This window comes from Syngnathus scovelli, chromosome 10 (assembly GCF_024217435.2).
Source record: "Syngnathus scovelli strain Florida chromosome 10, RoL_Ssco_1.2, whole genome shotgun sequence".
In the NCBI taxonomy this organism is placed as follows: domain Eukaryota; kingdom Metazoa; phylum Chordata; class Actinopteri; order Syngnathiformes; family Syngnathidae; genus Syngnathus; species Syngnathus scovelli.
In genome coordinates this window covers 17,045,001-17,060,000 of record NC_090856.1, presented here as the reverse complement: position 1 = coordinate 17,060,000, position 15,000 = coordinate 17,045,001, and the positions used below count along the sequence as shown (strand labels likewise).

General features: G+C 63.9%; 2 non-coding genes and 1 pseudogene across 2 annotated transcripts; all 3 read right to left on the bottom strand.

Moving 5' to 3' along the window:
• Nucleotides 1-8,604: 8,604 nt before the first annotated feature.
• LOC125976320 (5S ribosomal RNA) lies at nt 8,605-8,723 on the bottom strand. Its single transcript, XR_007484243.1, has one exon. It is a non-coding gene; the product is annotated as a 5S ribosomal RNA (ribosomal RNA).
• Nucleotides 8,724-9,566: 843 nt separating this feature from the next.
• LOC125976386 (5S ribosomal RNA) lies at nt 9,567-9,685 on the bottom strand (annotated as a pseudogene).
• Nucleotides 9,686-10,556: 871 nt separating this feature from the next.
• Nucleotides 10,557-10,675, bottom strand: LOC125976551 (5S ribosomal RNA). The gene has a single exon (XR_007484424.1). It is a non-coding gene; the product is annotated as a 5S ribosomal RNA (ribosomal RNA).
• Between the last annotated feature and the right edge of the window lie 4,325 nt (nt 10,676-15,000).

The window sequence follows — 15,000 nt, the reverse complement described above, 5'->3', positions numbered from 1 at the left end:
CGCCCGGCACATCCGGGAGGCCGTGCGCACGAGCCAAGTGGCCGAAAATAGCCCCCGCCGAGCGGATCGGCTGTTTATAAGCACCGCGGAGGTGGTCGCGGCGCCTCATTCGACTTCCAGCGGCCGGCGAGCTCGCGCACCCGCCCGGCACATCCGGGAGGCCGTGCGCACGAGCCAAGTGGCCGAGAATAGCCCCCGCCGAGCGGATCGGCTGTTTATAAGCACCGCGGAGGTGGTCGCGGCGCCTCATTCGACTTCCAGCGGCCGGCGAGCTCGCGCACCCGCCCGGCACATCCGGGAGGCCGTGCGCACGAGCCAAGTGGCCGAAAATAGCCCCCGCCGAGCGGATCGGCTGTTTATAAGCACCGCGGAGGTGGTCGCGGCGCCTCATTCGACTTCCAGCGGCCGGCGAGCTCGCGCACCCGCCCGGCACATCCGGGAGGCCGTGCGCACGAGCCAAGTGGCCGAAAATAGCCCCCGCCGAGCGGATCGGCTGTTTATAAGCACCGCGGAGGTGGTCGCGGCGCCTCATTCGACTTCCAGCGGCCGGCGAGCTCGCGCACCCGCCCGGCACATCCGGGAGGCCGTGCGCACGAGCCAAGTGGCCGAAAATAGCCCCCGCCGAGCGGATCGGCTGTTTATAAGCACCGCGGAGGTGGTCGGGCGCCTCATTCGACTTCCAGCGGCCGGCGAGCTCGCGCACCCGCCCGGCACATCCGGGAGGCCGTGCGCACGAGCCAAGTGGCCGAAAATAGCCCCCGCCGAGCGGATCGGCTGTTTATAAGCACCGCTGAGGTGGTCGCGGCGCCTCATTCGACTTCCAGCGGCCGGCGAGCTCGCGCACCCGCCCGGCACATCCGGGAGGCCGTGCGCACGAGCCAAGTGGCCGAAAATAGCCCCCGCCGAGCGGATCGGCTGTTTATAAGCACCGCGGAGGTGGTCGCGGCGCCTCATTCGACTTCCAGCGGCCGGCGAGCTCGCGCACCCGCCCGGCACATCCGGGAGGCCGTGCGCACGAGCCAAGTGGCCGAAAATAGCCCCCGCCGAGCGGATCGGCTGTTTATAAGCACCGCGGAGGTGGTCGCGGCGCCTCATTCGACTTCCAGCGGCCGGCGAGCCCGCGCACCCGCCCGGCACATCCGGGAGGCCGTGCGCACGAGCCAAGTGGCCGAAAATAGCCCCCGCCGAGCGGATCGGCTGTTTATAAGCACCGCGGAGGTGGTCGCGGCGCCTCATTCGACTTCCAGCGGCCGGCGAGCTCGCGCACCCGCCCGGCACATCCGGGAGGCCGTGCGCACGAGCCAAGTGGCCGAAAATAGCCCCCGCCGAGCGGATCGGCTGTTTATAAGCACCGCGGAGGTGGTCGCGGCGCCTCATTCGACTTCCAGCGGCCGGCGAGCTCGCGCACCCGCCCGGCACATCCGGGAGGCCGTGCGCACGAGCCAAGTGGCCGAAAATAGCCCCCGCCGAGCGGATCGGCTGTTTATAAGCACCGCGGAGGTGGTCGCGGCGCCTCATTCGACTTCCAGCGGCCGGCGAGCTCGCGCACCCGCCCGGCACATCCGGGAGGCCGTGCGCACGAGCCAAGTGGCCGAAAATAGCCCCCGCCGAGCGGATCGGCTGTTTATAAGCACCGCGGAGGTGGTCGCGGCGCCTCATTCGACTTCCAGCGGCCGGCGAGCTCGCGCACCCGCCCGGCACATCCGGGAGGCCGTGCGCACGAGCCAAGTGGCCGAAAATAGCCCCCGCCGAGCGGATCGGCTGTTTATAAGCACCGCGGAGGTGGTCGCGGCGCCTCATTCGACTTCCAGCGGCCAGCGAGCTCGCGCACCCGCCCGGCACATCCGGGAGGCCGTGCGCACGAGCCAAGTGGCCGAAAATAGCCCCCGCCGAGCGGATCGGCTGTTTATAAGCACCGCGGAGGTGGTCGCGGCGCCTCATTCGACTTCCAGCGGCCGGCGAGCTCGCGCACCCGACCGGCACATCCGGGAGGCCGTGCGCACGAGCCAAGTGGCCGAAAATAGCCCCCGCCGAGCGGATCGGCTGTTTATAAGCACCGCGGAGGTGGTCGCGGCGCCTCATTCGACTTCCGGCGGGCGGCGAGCTCGCGCACCCGCCCGGCACATCCGGGAGGCCGTGCGCACGAGCCAAGTGGCCGAAAATAGCCCCCGCCGAGCGGATCGGCTGTTTATAAGCACCGCGGAGGTGGTCGCGGCGCCTCATTCGACTTCCAGCGGCCGGCGAGCTCGCGCACCCGCCCGGCACATCCGGGAGGCCGTGCGCACGAGCCAAGTGGCCGAAAATAGCCCCCGCCGAGCGGATCGGCTGTTTATAAGCACCGCGGAGGTGGTCGCGGCGCCTCATTCGACTTCCAGCGGCCGGCGAGCTCGCGCACCCGCCCGGCACATCCGGGAGGCCGTGCGCACGAGCCAAGTGGCCGAAAATAGCCCCCGCCGAGCGGATCGGCTGTTTATAAGCACCGCGGAGGTGGTCGCGGCGCCTCATTCGACTTCCAGCGGCCGGCGAGCCCGCGCACCCGCCCGGCACATCCGGGAGGCCGTGCGCACGAGCCAAGTGGCCGAAAATAGCCCCCGCCGAGCGGATCGGCTGTTTATAAGCACCGCGGAGGTGGTCGCGGCGCCTCATTCGACTTCCAGCGGCCGGCGAGCTCGCGCACCCGCCCGGCACATCCGGGAGGCCGTGCGCACGAGCCAAGTGGCCGAAAATAGCCCCCGCCGAGCGGATCGGCTGTTTATAAGCACCGCGGAGGTGGTCGCGGCGCCTCATTCGACTTCCAGCGGCCGGCGAGCTCGCGCACCCGCCCGGCACATCCGGGAGGCCGTGCGCACGAGCCAAGTGGCCGAAAATAGCCCCCGCCGAGCGGATCGGCTGTTTATAAGCACCGCGGAGGTGGTCGCGGCGCCTCATTCGACTTCCAGCGGCCGGCGAGCTCGCGCACCCGCCCGGCACATCCGGGAGGCCGTGCGCACGAGCCAAGTGGCCGAAAATAGCCCCCGCCGAGCGGATCGGCTGTTTATAAGCACCGCGGAGGTGGTCGCGGCGCCTCATTCGACTTCCAGCGGCCGGCGAGCTCGCGCACCCGCCCGGCACATCCGGGAGGCCGTGCGCACGAGCCAGGTGGCCGAAAATAGCCCCCGCCGAGCGGATCGGCTGTTTATAAGCACCGCGGAGGTGGTCGCGGCGCCTCATTCGACTTCCAGCGGCCGGCGAGCTCGCGCACCCGCCCGGCACATCCGGGAGGCCGTGCGCACGAGCCAAGTGGCCGAAAATAGCCCCCGCCGAGCGGATCGGCTGTTTATAAGCACCGCGGAGGTGGTCGCGGCGCCTCATTCGACTTCCAGCGGCCGGCGAGCTCGCGCACCCGCCCGGCACATCCGGGAGGCCGTGCGCACGAGCCAAGTGGCCGAAAATAGCCCCCGCCGAGCGGATCGGCTGTTTATAAGCACCGCGGAGGTGGTCGCGGCGCCTCATTCGACTTCCAGCGGCCGGCGAGCTCGCGCACCCGCCCGGCACATCCGGGAGGCCGTGCGCACGAGCCAAGTGGCCGAAAATAGCCCCCGCCGAGCGGATCGGCTGTTTATAAGCACCGCGGAGGTGGTCGCGGCGCCTCATTCGACTTCCAGCGGCCGGCGAGCTCGCGCACCCGCCCGGCACATCCGGGAGGCCGTGCGCACGAGCCAAGTGGCCGAAAATAGCCCCCGCCGAGCGGATCGGCTGTTTATAAGCACCGCGGAGGTGGTCGCGGCGCCTCATTCGACTTCCAGCGGCCGGCGAGCTCGCGCACCCGCCCGGCACATCCGGGAGGCCGTGCGCACGAGCCAAGTGGCCGAAAATAGCCCCCGCCGAGCGGATCGGCTGTTTATAAGCACCGCGGAGGTGGTCGCGGCGCCTCATTCGACTTCCAGCGGCCGGCGAGCTCGCGCACCCGACCGGCACATCCGGGAGGCCGTGCGCACGAGCCAAGTGGCCGAAAATAGCCCCCGCCGAGCGGATCGGCTGTTTATAAGCACCGCGGAGGTGGTCGCGGCGCCTCATTCGACTTCCGGCGGGCGGCGAGCTCGCGCACCCGCCCGGCACATCCGGGAGGCCGTGCGCACGAGCCAAGTGGCCGAAAATAGCCCCCGCCGAGCGGATCGGCTGTTTATAAGCACCGCGGAGGTGGTCGCGGCGCCTCATTCGACTTCCAGCGGCCGGCGAGCTCGCGCACCCGCCCGGCACATCCGGGAGGCCGTGCGCACGAGCCAAGTGGCCGAAAATAGCCCCCGCCGAGCGGATCGGCTGTTTATAAGCACCGCGGAGGTGGTCGCGGCGCCTCATTCGACTTCCAGCGGCCGGCGAGCTCGCGCACCCGCCCGGCACATCCGGGAGGCCGTGCGCACGAGCCAAGTGGCCGAAAATAGCCCCCGCCGAGCGGATCGGCTGTTTATAAGCACCGCGGAGGTGGTCGCGGCGCCTCATTCGACTTCCAGCGGCCGGCGAGCCCGCGCACCCGCCCGGCACATCCGGGAGGCCGTGCGCACGAGCCAAGTGGCCGAAAATAGCCCCCGCCGAGCGGATCGGCTGTTTATAAGCACCGCGGAGGTGGTCGCGGCGCCTCATTCGACTTCCAGCGGCCGGCGAGCTCGCGCACCCGCCCGGCACATCCGGGAGGCCGTGCGCACGAGCCAAGTGGCCGAAAATAGCCCCCGCCGAGCGGATCGGCTGTTTATAAGCACCGCGGAGGTGGTCGCGGCGCCTCATTCGACTTCCAGCGGCCGGCGAGCTCGCGCAGCCGCCCGGCACATCCGGGAGGCCGTGCGCACGAGCCAAGTGGCCGAAAATAGCCCCCGCCGAGCGGATCGGCTGTTTATAAGCACCGCGGAGGTGGTCGCGGCGCCTCATTCGACTTCCAGCGGCCGGCGAGCTCGCGCACCCGCCCGGCACATCCGGGAGGCCGTGCGCACGAGCCAAGTGGCCGAAAATAGCCCCCGCCGAGCGGATCGGCTGTTTATAAGCACCGCGGAGGTGGTCGCGGCGCCTCATTCGACTTCCAGCGGCCGGCGAGCTCGCGCACCCGCCCGGCACATCCGGGAGGCCGTGCGCACGAGCCAAGTGGCCGAAAATAGCCCCCGCCGAGCGGATCGGCGGTTTATAAGCACCGCGGAGGTGGTCACGGCGCCTCATTCGACTTCCAGCGGCCGGCGAGATCGCGCACCCGCCCGGCACATCCTGGAGGCCGTGCGCACGAGCCAAGTGGCCGAAAATAGCCCCCGCCGAGCGGATCGGCTGTTTATAAGCACCGCGGAGGTGGTCGCGGCGCCTCATTCGACTTCCGGCGGGCGGCGAGCTCGCGCACCCGCCCGGCACATCCGGGAGGCCGTGCGCACGAGCCAAGTGGCCGAAAATAGCCCCCGCCGAGCGGATCGGCTGTTTATAAGCACCGCGGAGGTGGTCGCGGCGCCTCATTCGACTTCCAGCGGCCGGCGAGCTCGCGCACCCGCCCGGCACATCCGGGAGGCCGTGCGCACGAGCCAAGTGGCCGAAAATAGCCCCCGCCGAGCGGATCGGCTGTTTATAAGCACCGCGGAGGTGGTCGCGGCGCCTCATTCGACTTCCAGCGGCCGGCGAGCTCGCGCACCCGCCCGGCATATCCGGGAGGCCGTGCGCACGAGCCAAGTGGCCGAAAATAGCCCCCGCCGAGCGGATCGGCTGTTTATAAGCACCGAGGAGGTGGTCGCGGCGCCTCATTCGACTTCCAGCGGCCGGCGAGCCCGCGCACCCGCCCGGCACATCCGGGAGGCCGTGCGCACGAGCCAAGTGGCCGAAAATAGCCCCCGCCGAGCGGATCGGCTGTTTATAAGCACCGCGGAGGTGGTCGCGGCGCCTCATTCGACTTCCAGCGGCCGGCGAGCTCGCGCACCCGCCCGGCACATCCGGGAGGCCGTGCGCACAAGCCAAGTGGCCGAAAATAGCCCCCGCCGAGCGGATCGGCTGTTTATAAGCACCGCGGAGGTGGTCGCGGCGCCTCATTCGACTTCCAGCGGCCGGCGAGCTCGCGCACCCGCCCGGCACATCCGGGAGGCCGTGCGCACGAGCCAAGTGGCCGAAAATAGCCCCCGCCGAGCGGATCGGCTGTTTATAAGCACCGCGGAGGTGGTCGCGGCGCCTCATTCGACTTCCAGCGGCCGGCGAGCTCGCGCACCCGCCCGGCACATCCGGGAGGCCGTGCGCACGAGCCAAGTGGCCGAAAATAGCCCCCGCCGAGCGGATCGGCTGTTTATAAGCACCGCGGAGGTGGTCGCGGCGCCTCATTCGACTTCCAGCGGCCGGCGAGCTCGCGCACCCGCCCGGCACATCCGGGAGGCCGTGCGCACAAGCCAAGTGGCCGAAAATAGCCCCCGCCGAGCGGATCGGCTGTTTATAAGCACCGCGGAGGTGGTCGCGGCGCCTCATTCGACTTCCAGCGGCCGGCGAGCTCGCGCACCCGCCCGGCACATCCGGGAGGCCGTGCGCACGAGCCAAGTGGCCGAAAATAGCCCCCGCCGAGCGGATCGGCTGTTTATAAGCACCGCGGAGGTGGTCGCGGCGCCTCATTCGACTTCCAGCGGCCGGCGAGCTCGCGCACCCGCCCGGCACATCCGGGAGGCCGTGCGCACGAGCCAAGTGGCCGAAAATAGCCCCCGCCGAGCGGATCGGCTGTTTATAAGCACCGCGGAGGTGGTCGCGGCGCCTCATTCGACTTCCAGCGGCCGGCGAGCTCGCGCACCCGCCCGGCACATCCGGGAGGCCGTGCGCACGAGCCAAGTGGCCGAAAATAGCCCCCGCCGAGCGGATCGGCTGTTTATAAGCACCGCGGAGGTGGTCGCGGCGCCTCATTCGACTTCCAGCGGCCGGCGAGATCGCGCACCCGCCCGGCACATCCGGGAGGCCGTGCGCACGAGCCAAGTGGCCGAAAATAGCCCCCGCCGAGCGGATCGGCTGTTTATAAGCACCGCGGAGGTGGTCGCGGCGCCTCATTCGACTTCCAGCGGCCGGCGAGCTCGCGCACCCGCCCGGCACATCCGGGAGGCCGTGCGCACGAGCCAAGTGGCCGAAAATAGCCCCCGCCGAGCGGATCGGCTGTTTATAAGCACCGCGGAGGTGGTCGCGGCGCCTCATTCGACTTCCGGCGGGCGGCGAGATCGCGCACCCGCTCGGCACATCCGGGAGGCCGTGCGCACGAGCCAAGTGGCCGAAAATAGCCCCCGCCGAGCGGATCGGCTGTTTATAAGCACCGCGGAGGTGGTCGCGGCGCCTCATTCGACTTCCAGCGGCCGGCGAGCTCGCGCACCCGCCCGGCACATCCGGGAGGCCGTGCGCACGAGCCAAGTGGCCGAAAATAGCCCCCGCCGAGCGGATCGGCTGTTTATAAGCACCGCGGAGGTGGTCGCGGCGCCTCATTCGACTTACAGCGGTCGGCGAGCTCGCGCACCCGCCCGGCACATCCGGGAGGCCGTGCGCACGAGCCAAGTGGCCGAAAATAGCCCCCGCCGAGCGGATCGGCTGTTTATAAGCACCGCGGAGGTGGTCGCGGCGCCTCATTCGACTTCCAGCGGCCGGCGAGCTCGCGCACCCGCCCGGCACATCCGGGAGGCCGTGCGCACGAGCCAAGTGGCCGAAAATAGCCCCCGCCGAGCGGATCGGCTGTTTATAAGCACCGCGGAGGTGGTCGCGGCGCCTCATTCGACTTCCAGCGGCCGGCGAGCTCGCGCACCCGCCCGGCACATCCGGGAGGCCGTGCGCACGAGCCAAGTGGCCGAAAATAGCCCCCGCCGAGCGGATCGGCGGTTTATAAGCACCGCGGAGGTGGTCGCGGCGCCTCATTCGACTTCCAACGGGCTGCGCACTCGCGCACGCCGCCCGGTTCAAATTTTCTAAGTGCAACGCACAATGAGATGCATGAGAAACGGCCTTGGTTACCATCACATTTGAAGCGATGAATACGAAGTTAAATTTTATGACTCGGTGTATAAGTCGAGGTCGATTTTTTTCGGTCGATTTTGGATCGAAAAAGGTCGACCAATACACCGGCAAATACGGTATATATACTTATTATAAATGTAGTATTTATTTATATTGATTTATTGTTTATTTATATATATAAAGGCAGGTCCGCAAAAATATTTCTGACGCGTAGCCGGTCCGTGGCGCAAGAAAGGTTGGGGACCACTAGTCTAAAAGAATCTGGCCGTAACTGGAATAGGGTTCTACGCGAATGCCCAACGGAAAAGTGAAGTGCACAAAACCTGCATTTGGCTGTATCAAAATAAATGTCATGAAAAAGGTAAAAACACTACATGGAAGCGCAATGTGTTGTGCTGGGTTCTTTTACAAGTAAAGACTGCTGCTTTGAGTTCACAGGGAGCCATGCTCTTTATTCACTGTACATAGAGGTTTTGAACTCGTGTTGTAGTTTCAGTGTCGGAGTTCAAACTAGGCTTGCAGTTTCCGAATGCCATTCGTGATGGGTGTTGTAAAAAGGTCTTGGCTTAAACGATTGAAGTGCACATAAGAAAAAAAAAAAGAAAAAAAAAAGAGCTTGAAGTGCACATAAGAAAAAGAAAAAGCTTACAGCACCTGGTATTCCCAGGCAGTCTCCCATCCAAGTACTAACCAGGCCCGACCCTGCTTAGCTTCCGAGATAAGACGAGATCAGGCGTTCTCAGGGTAGTATGGCCGTAAGCCGTGAGGTGACCCAACATTTTGCATTTTATAGACACAATCGCCCCTGAAACTAGCGAGCAAGCCAATGAAGCCTTCAAAACTGCTTCGGCACATGGAGACCAAGCATCCTGCATTAAAAGACAAACCTTAACCACTTCGGGTTTCATTGTCTCCGATTACGCCTGGATGGGACCGGCTCGTTTCTGAGAAACAAGCTCGGTGCTCCCAATAATTCAACGTAATGGTGACTTTTATTTTTATGTGGTTTATATTTGTTTTTATGCCAGTCGTATCATTTTATTTAATCCTATTTATATATATTTATTATAAATGTAGTATTTATTTATATAGATTTATTGTTTATTTATATATATAAAGGCAGGTCCGCAAAAATATTTCTGACGCGTAGCCGGTCCGTGGCGCAAGAAAGTTTGGGGACCACTAGTCTAAAAGAATCTGGCCGTAACTGGAATAGGGTTCTACGCGAATGCCCAACGGAAAAGTGAAGTGCACAAAACCTGCATTTGGCTGTATCAAAATAAATGTCATGAAAAAGGTAAAAACACTACATGGAAGCGCAATGTGTTGTGCTGGGTTCTTTTACAAGTAAAGACTGCTGCTTTGAGTTCACAGGGAGCCATGCTCTTTATTCACTGTACATAGTCTGTCCTCTAGCGGTAAAAACGTGAACTGCAATGCTATGGCTGTCGCCACACAATGTAGGTTTTAAACTCGTGTTGTAGTTTCAGTGTCGGAGTTCAAACTAGGCTTGCAGTTTCCGAATGCCATTCGTGATGGGTGCTGTAAAAAGTTCTTGGCTTAAACGATTGAAGTGCACATAAGAAAAAAAAAAAAAAAAAAAAAGCTTACGGTAACTGGTATTCCCAGGCGGTCTACCATCCAAGTACTAACCAGGCCCGACCCTGCTTAGCCTCCGAGGTCGGACGAGAGCGGGCGCTCTCAGGGTAGTATTGCCGTAAGCCGTGAGACCGCTCAGAATTTTTCATTTTATAGACACAATCGCCCCTGAAACCATGCCAAGCAGCGGCGGGACTTGATGGCTGTGGTAAAAGTTTCCTTTCACAATTGACGTGGGAAAAAAAAAAAAAAAAAGGCTTTCAGCACCTGGTATTCCCGGACGGTCACCCTTCCCTTTTGGTTTTTTTTTGTTTTTTTTACAACCAGGGCCGAAACAGGCTTTCTTCCAAGGCTTTTGGTGTTTTCTGGAAACATGGCTATCATGAAAAGTTATTGACAGCTTTTTATGCGGTAGCACGAATTTGCCGTTGCGACCTGCATTTTGCTGAATCAAAATAAATGCCTTGAAAAGTTTAAAAACACTTCATGGAAGTCACTTCACTGGTTTCTTTTATATCAAACAAATTGTTTTAGGTTATTCACCTGACATGTTTCGGCGGTTTCTTCCGCCTTCATCAGAGTGTCACAGATGTGATGGTGACGCGTCTTTATCAGCTGATGGATCAACATGTCAGGTGAATAACCTAAAACAATTTGTTTGATATAAAAGAAACCAGTGAAGTGATTAAATAAGGAAAAACAAAATGAACTTAGTACAATTACTTCATGGAAGTGTTGTGTTGGGTTCTTTTACAAGTCAAGCCTGCTGCTTTGAGTTCACAGGGAGCCATGCTCACTGTACATAGTCTGCTCTCTAGCGGTAAAAAATTTAACTACAATGCTGTGGATGTCACCACATAATATAGCTTTCAAACTCGTGTTATAGTTTCAATGTCGGAGTTTAAATTAGGCTTGCTGTTTCCGGATGCCATTCGTGATGGGTGTTGTAAAAAATAGCTTCTTAAACGATTGAAGTGCACATAAGAAAAAGAAAAAGCTTACAGCACCTGGTATTCCCAGGCGGTCTCCCATCCAAGTACTAACCAGGCCCGACCCTGCTTAGCTTCCGAGATCGGACGAGATCGGGCGTTCTCAGGGTAGTATGGCCGTAAGCCGTGAGGTGACCCAACATTTTGCATTTTATAGACACAATCGCCCCTGAAACTAGCGAGCGAGCCAATGAAGCCTTCAAAACTGCTTCGGCACATGGAGACCAAGCATCCTGCATTAAAAGACAAAACTTAACCACTTCGGGTTTCATTGTCTCCGATTACGCCTGGATGGGACCGGCTCGTTTCTGAGAAACAAGCTCGGTGCTCCCAATAATTCAACGTAATGGTGACTTTTATTTTTATGTGGTTTATATTTGTTTTTATGCCAGTCGTATCATTTTATTTAATCGTATTTACCGTATTTGCCGGTGTACAGGTCGACTCGGTGTATAAGTCGACCCCCTAAAATTCGACGGAAATTTACGATTTTATGATATATCCTTTGTATAAGTCGAGCTCAATTGTTGCATTATATTAAACTTCAAAATTCAATATGCGAAATTTATTGACGAAATGTGTTCAAATTCTGGGAGGCCGTGCGCATGCTGCTGTTTATAAGCACCGCGGAGGAGATCGCGGCCGGCGAGCTCGCGCACGCCGCCCGGCACCAACGGGAGGCCGGAAATAGCTCCAAGCCGAGCGGATCGGCACTTTATAAGCACCGCGGAGGAGATCGCGGCGCCTCATTGGACTTCCAGCCGCCGGCGAGCTCGCGCACCCGCCCGGCACATCCGGGAGGCCGTGCGCACGAGCCAAGTGGCCGAAAATAGCCCCCGCCGAGCGGATCGGCTGTTTATAAGCACCGCGGAGGTGGTCGCGGCGCCTCATTCGACTTCCAGCGGCCGGCGAGCTCGCGCACCCGCCCGGCACATCCGGGAGGCCGTGCGCACGAGCCAAGTGGCCGAAAATAGCCCCCGCCGAGCGGATCGGCTGTTTATAAGCACCGCGGAGGTGGTCGGGCGCCTCATTCGACTTCCAGCGGCCGGCGAGCTCGCGCACCCGCCCGGCACATCCGGGAGGCCGTGCGCACGAGCCAAGTGGCCGAAAATAGCCCCCGCCGAGCGGATCGGCTGTTTATAAGCACCGCGGAGGTGGTCGCGGCGCCTCATTCGACTTCCAGCGGCCGGCGAGCTCGCGCACCCGCCCGGCACATCCGGGAGGCCGTGCGCACGAGCCAAGTGGCCGAAAATAGCCCCCGCCGAGCGGATCGGCTGTTTATAAGCACCGCGGAGGTGGTCGCGGCGCCTCATTCGACTTCCAGCGGCCGGCGAGCTCGCGCACCCGCCCGGCACATCCGGGAGGCCGTGCGCACGAGCCAAGTGGCCGAAAATAGCCCCCGCCGAGCGGATCGGCTGTTTATAAGCACCGCGGAGGTGGTCGCGGCGCCTCATTCGACTTCCAGCGGCCGGCGAGCCCGCGCACCCGCCCGGCACATCCGGGAGGCCGTGCGCACGAGCCAAGTGGCCGAAAATAGCCCCCGCCGAGCGGATCGGCTGTTTATAAGCACCGCGGAGGTGGTCGCGGCGCCTCATTCGACTTCCAGCGGCCGGCGAGCTCGCGCACCCGCCCGGCACATCCGGGAGGCCGTGCGCACGAGCCAAGTGGCCGAAAATAGCCCCCGCCGAGCGGATCGGCTGTTTATAAGCACCGCGGAGGTGGTCGCGGCGCCTCATTCGACTTCCAGCGGCCGGCGAGCTCGCGCACCCGCCCGGCACATCCGGGAGGCCGTGCGCACGAGCCAAGTGGCCGAAAATAGCCCCCGCCGAGCGGATCGGCTGTTTATAAGCACCGCGGAGGTGGTCGCGGCGCCTCATTCGACTTCCAGCGGCCGGCGAGCTCGCGCACCCGCCCGGCACATCCGGGAGGCCGTGCGCACGAGCCAAGTGGACGAAAATAGCCCCCGCCGAGCGGATCGGCTGTTTGTAAGAACCGCGGAGGTGGTCGCGGCGCCTCATTCGACTTCCAGCGGCCGGCGAGCTCGCGCACCCGCCCGGCAACTCCGGGAGGCCGTGCGCACGAGCCAAGTGGCCAAAAATAGCCCCCGCCGAGCGGATCGGCTGTTTATAAGCACCGCGGAGGTGGTCGCGGCGCCTCATTCGACTTCCAGCGGCCGGCGAGCTCGCGCACCCGCCCGGCACATCCGGGAGGCCGTGCGCACGAGCCAAGTGGCCGAAAATAGCCCCCGCCGAGCGGATCGGCTGTTTATAAGCACCGCGGAGGTGGTCGCGGCGCCTCATTCGACTTCCGGCGGGCGGCAAGCTCGCGCACCCGCCCGGCACATCCGGGAGGCCGTGCGCACGAGCCAAGTGGCCGAAAATAGCCCCCGCCGAGCGGATCGGCTGTTTATAAGCACCGCGGAGGTGGTCGCGGCGCCTCATTCGACTTCCAGCGGCCGGCGAGCTCGCGCACCCGCCCGGCACATCCGGGAGGCCGTGCGCACGAGCCAAGTGGCCGAAAATAGCCCCCGCCGAGCGGATCGGCTGTTTATAAGCACCGCGGAGGTGGTCGCGGCGCCTCATTCGACTTACAGCGGCCGGCGAGCTCGCGCACCCGCCCGGCACATCCGGGAGGCCGTGCGCACGAGCCAAGTGGCCGAAAATAGCCCCCGCCGAGCGGATCGGCTGTTTATAAGCACCGCGGAGGTGGTCGCGGCGCCTCATTCGACTTCCAGCGGCCGGCGAGCTCGCGCACCCGCCCGGCACATCCGGGAGGCCGTGCGCACGAGCCAAGTGGCCGAAAATAGCCCCCGCCGAGCGGATCGGCTGTTTATAAGCACCGCGGAGGTGGTCGCGGCGCCTCATTCGACTTCCAGCGGCCGGCGAGCTCGCGCACCCGCCCGGCACATCCGGGAGGCCGTGCGCACGAGCCAAGTGGCCGAAAATAGCCCCCGCCGAGCGGATCGGCTGTTTATAAGCACCGCGGAGGTGGTCGCGGCGCCTCATTCGACTTCCAGCGGCCGGCGAGCTCGCGCACCCGCCCGGCACATCCGGGAGGCCGTGCGCACGAGCCAAGTGGCCGAAAATAGCCCCCGCCGAGCGGATCGGCGGTTTATAAGCACCGCGGAGGTGGTCGCGGCGCCTCATTCGACTTCCAGCGGCCGGCGAGCTCGCGCACCCGCCCGGCACATCCGGGAGGCCGTGCGCACGAGCCAAGTGGCCGAAAATAGCCCCCGCCGAGCGGATCGGCTGTTTATAAGCACCGCGGAGGTGGTCGCGGCGCCTCATTCGACTTCCAGCGGCCGGCGAGCCCGCGCACCCGCCCGGCACATCCGGGAGGCCGTGCGCACGAGCCAAGTGGCCGAAAATAGCCCCCGCCGAGCGGATCGGCTGTTTATAAGCACCGCGGAGGTGGCCGCGGCGCCTCATTCGACTTCCAGCGGCCGGCGAGCTCGCGCACCCGCCCGGCACATCCGGGAGGCCGTGCGCACGAGCCAAGTGGCCGAAAATAGCCCCCGCCGAGCGGATCGGCTGTTTGTAAGCACCGCGGAGGTGGTCGCGGCGCCTCATTCGACTTCCAGCGGCCGGCGAGCTCGCGCACCCGCCCGGCACATCCGGGAGGCCGTGCGCACGAGCCAAGTGGACGAAAATAGCCCCCGCCGAGCGGATCGGCTGTTTGTAAGCACCGCGGAGGTGGTCGCGGCGCCTCATTCGACTTCCAGCGGCCGGCGAGCTCGCGCACCCGCCCGGCACATCCGGGAGGCCGTGCGCACGAGCCAAGTGGCCGAAAATAGCCCCCGCCGAGCGGATCGGCTGTTTATAAGCACCGCGGAGGTGGTCGCGGCGCCTCATTCGACTTCCAGCGGCCGGCGAGCTCGCGCACCCGCCCGGCACATCCGGGAGGCCGTGCGCACGAGCCAAGTGGCCGAAAATAGCCCCCGCCGAGCGGATCGGCTGTTTATAAGCACCGCGGAGGTGGTCGCGGCGCCTCATTCGACTTCCAGCGGCCGGCGAGCTCGCGCACCCGCCCGGCACATCCGGGAGGCCGTGCGCACGAGCCAAGTGGCCGAAAATAGCCCCCGCCGAGCGGATCGGCTGTTTATAAGCACCGCGGAGGTGGTCGCGGCGCCTCATTCGACTTCCAGCGGCCAGCGAGCTCGCGCACCCGCCCGGCACATCCGGGAGGCCGTGCGCACGAGCCAAGTGGCCGAAAATAGCCCCCGCCGAGCGGATCGGCTGTTTATAAGCACCGCGGAGGTGGTCGCGGCGCCTCATTCGACTTCCAGCGGCCGGCGAGCTCGCGCACCCGCCCGGCACATCCGGGAGGCCGTGCGCACGAGCCAAGTGGCCGAAAATAGCCCCCGCCGAGCGGATCGGCTGTTTATAAGCACCGCGGAGGTGGTCGCGGCGCCTCATTCGACTTCCAGCGGCCGGCGAGCTCGCGCACCCGC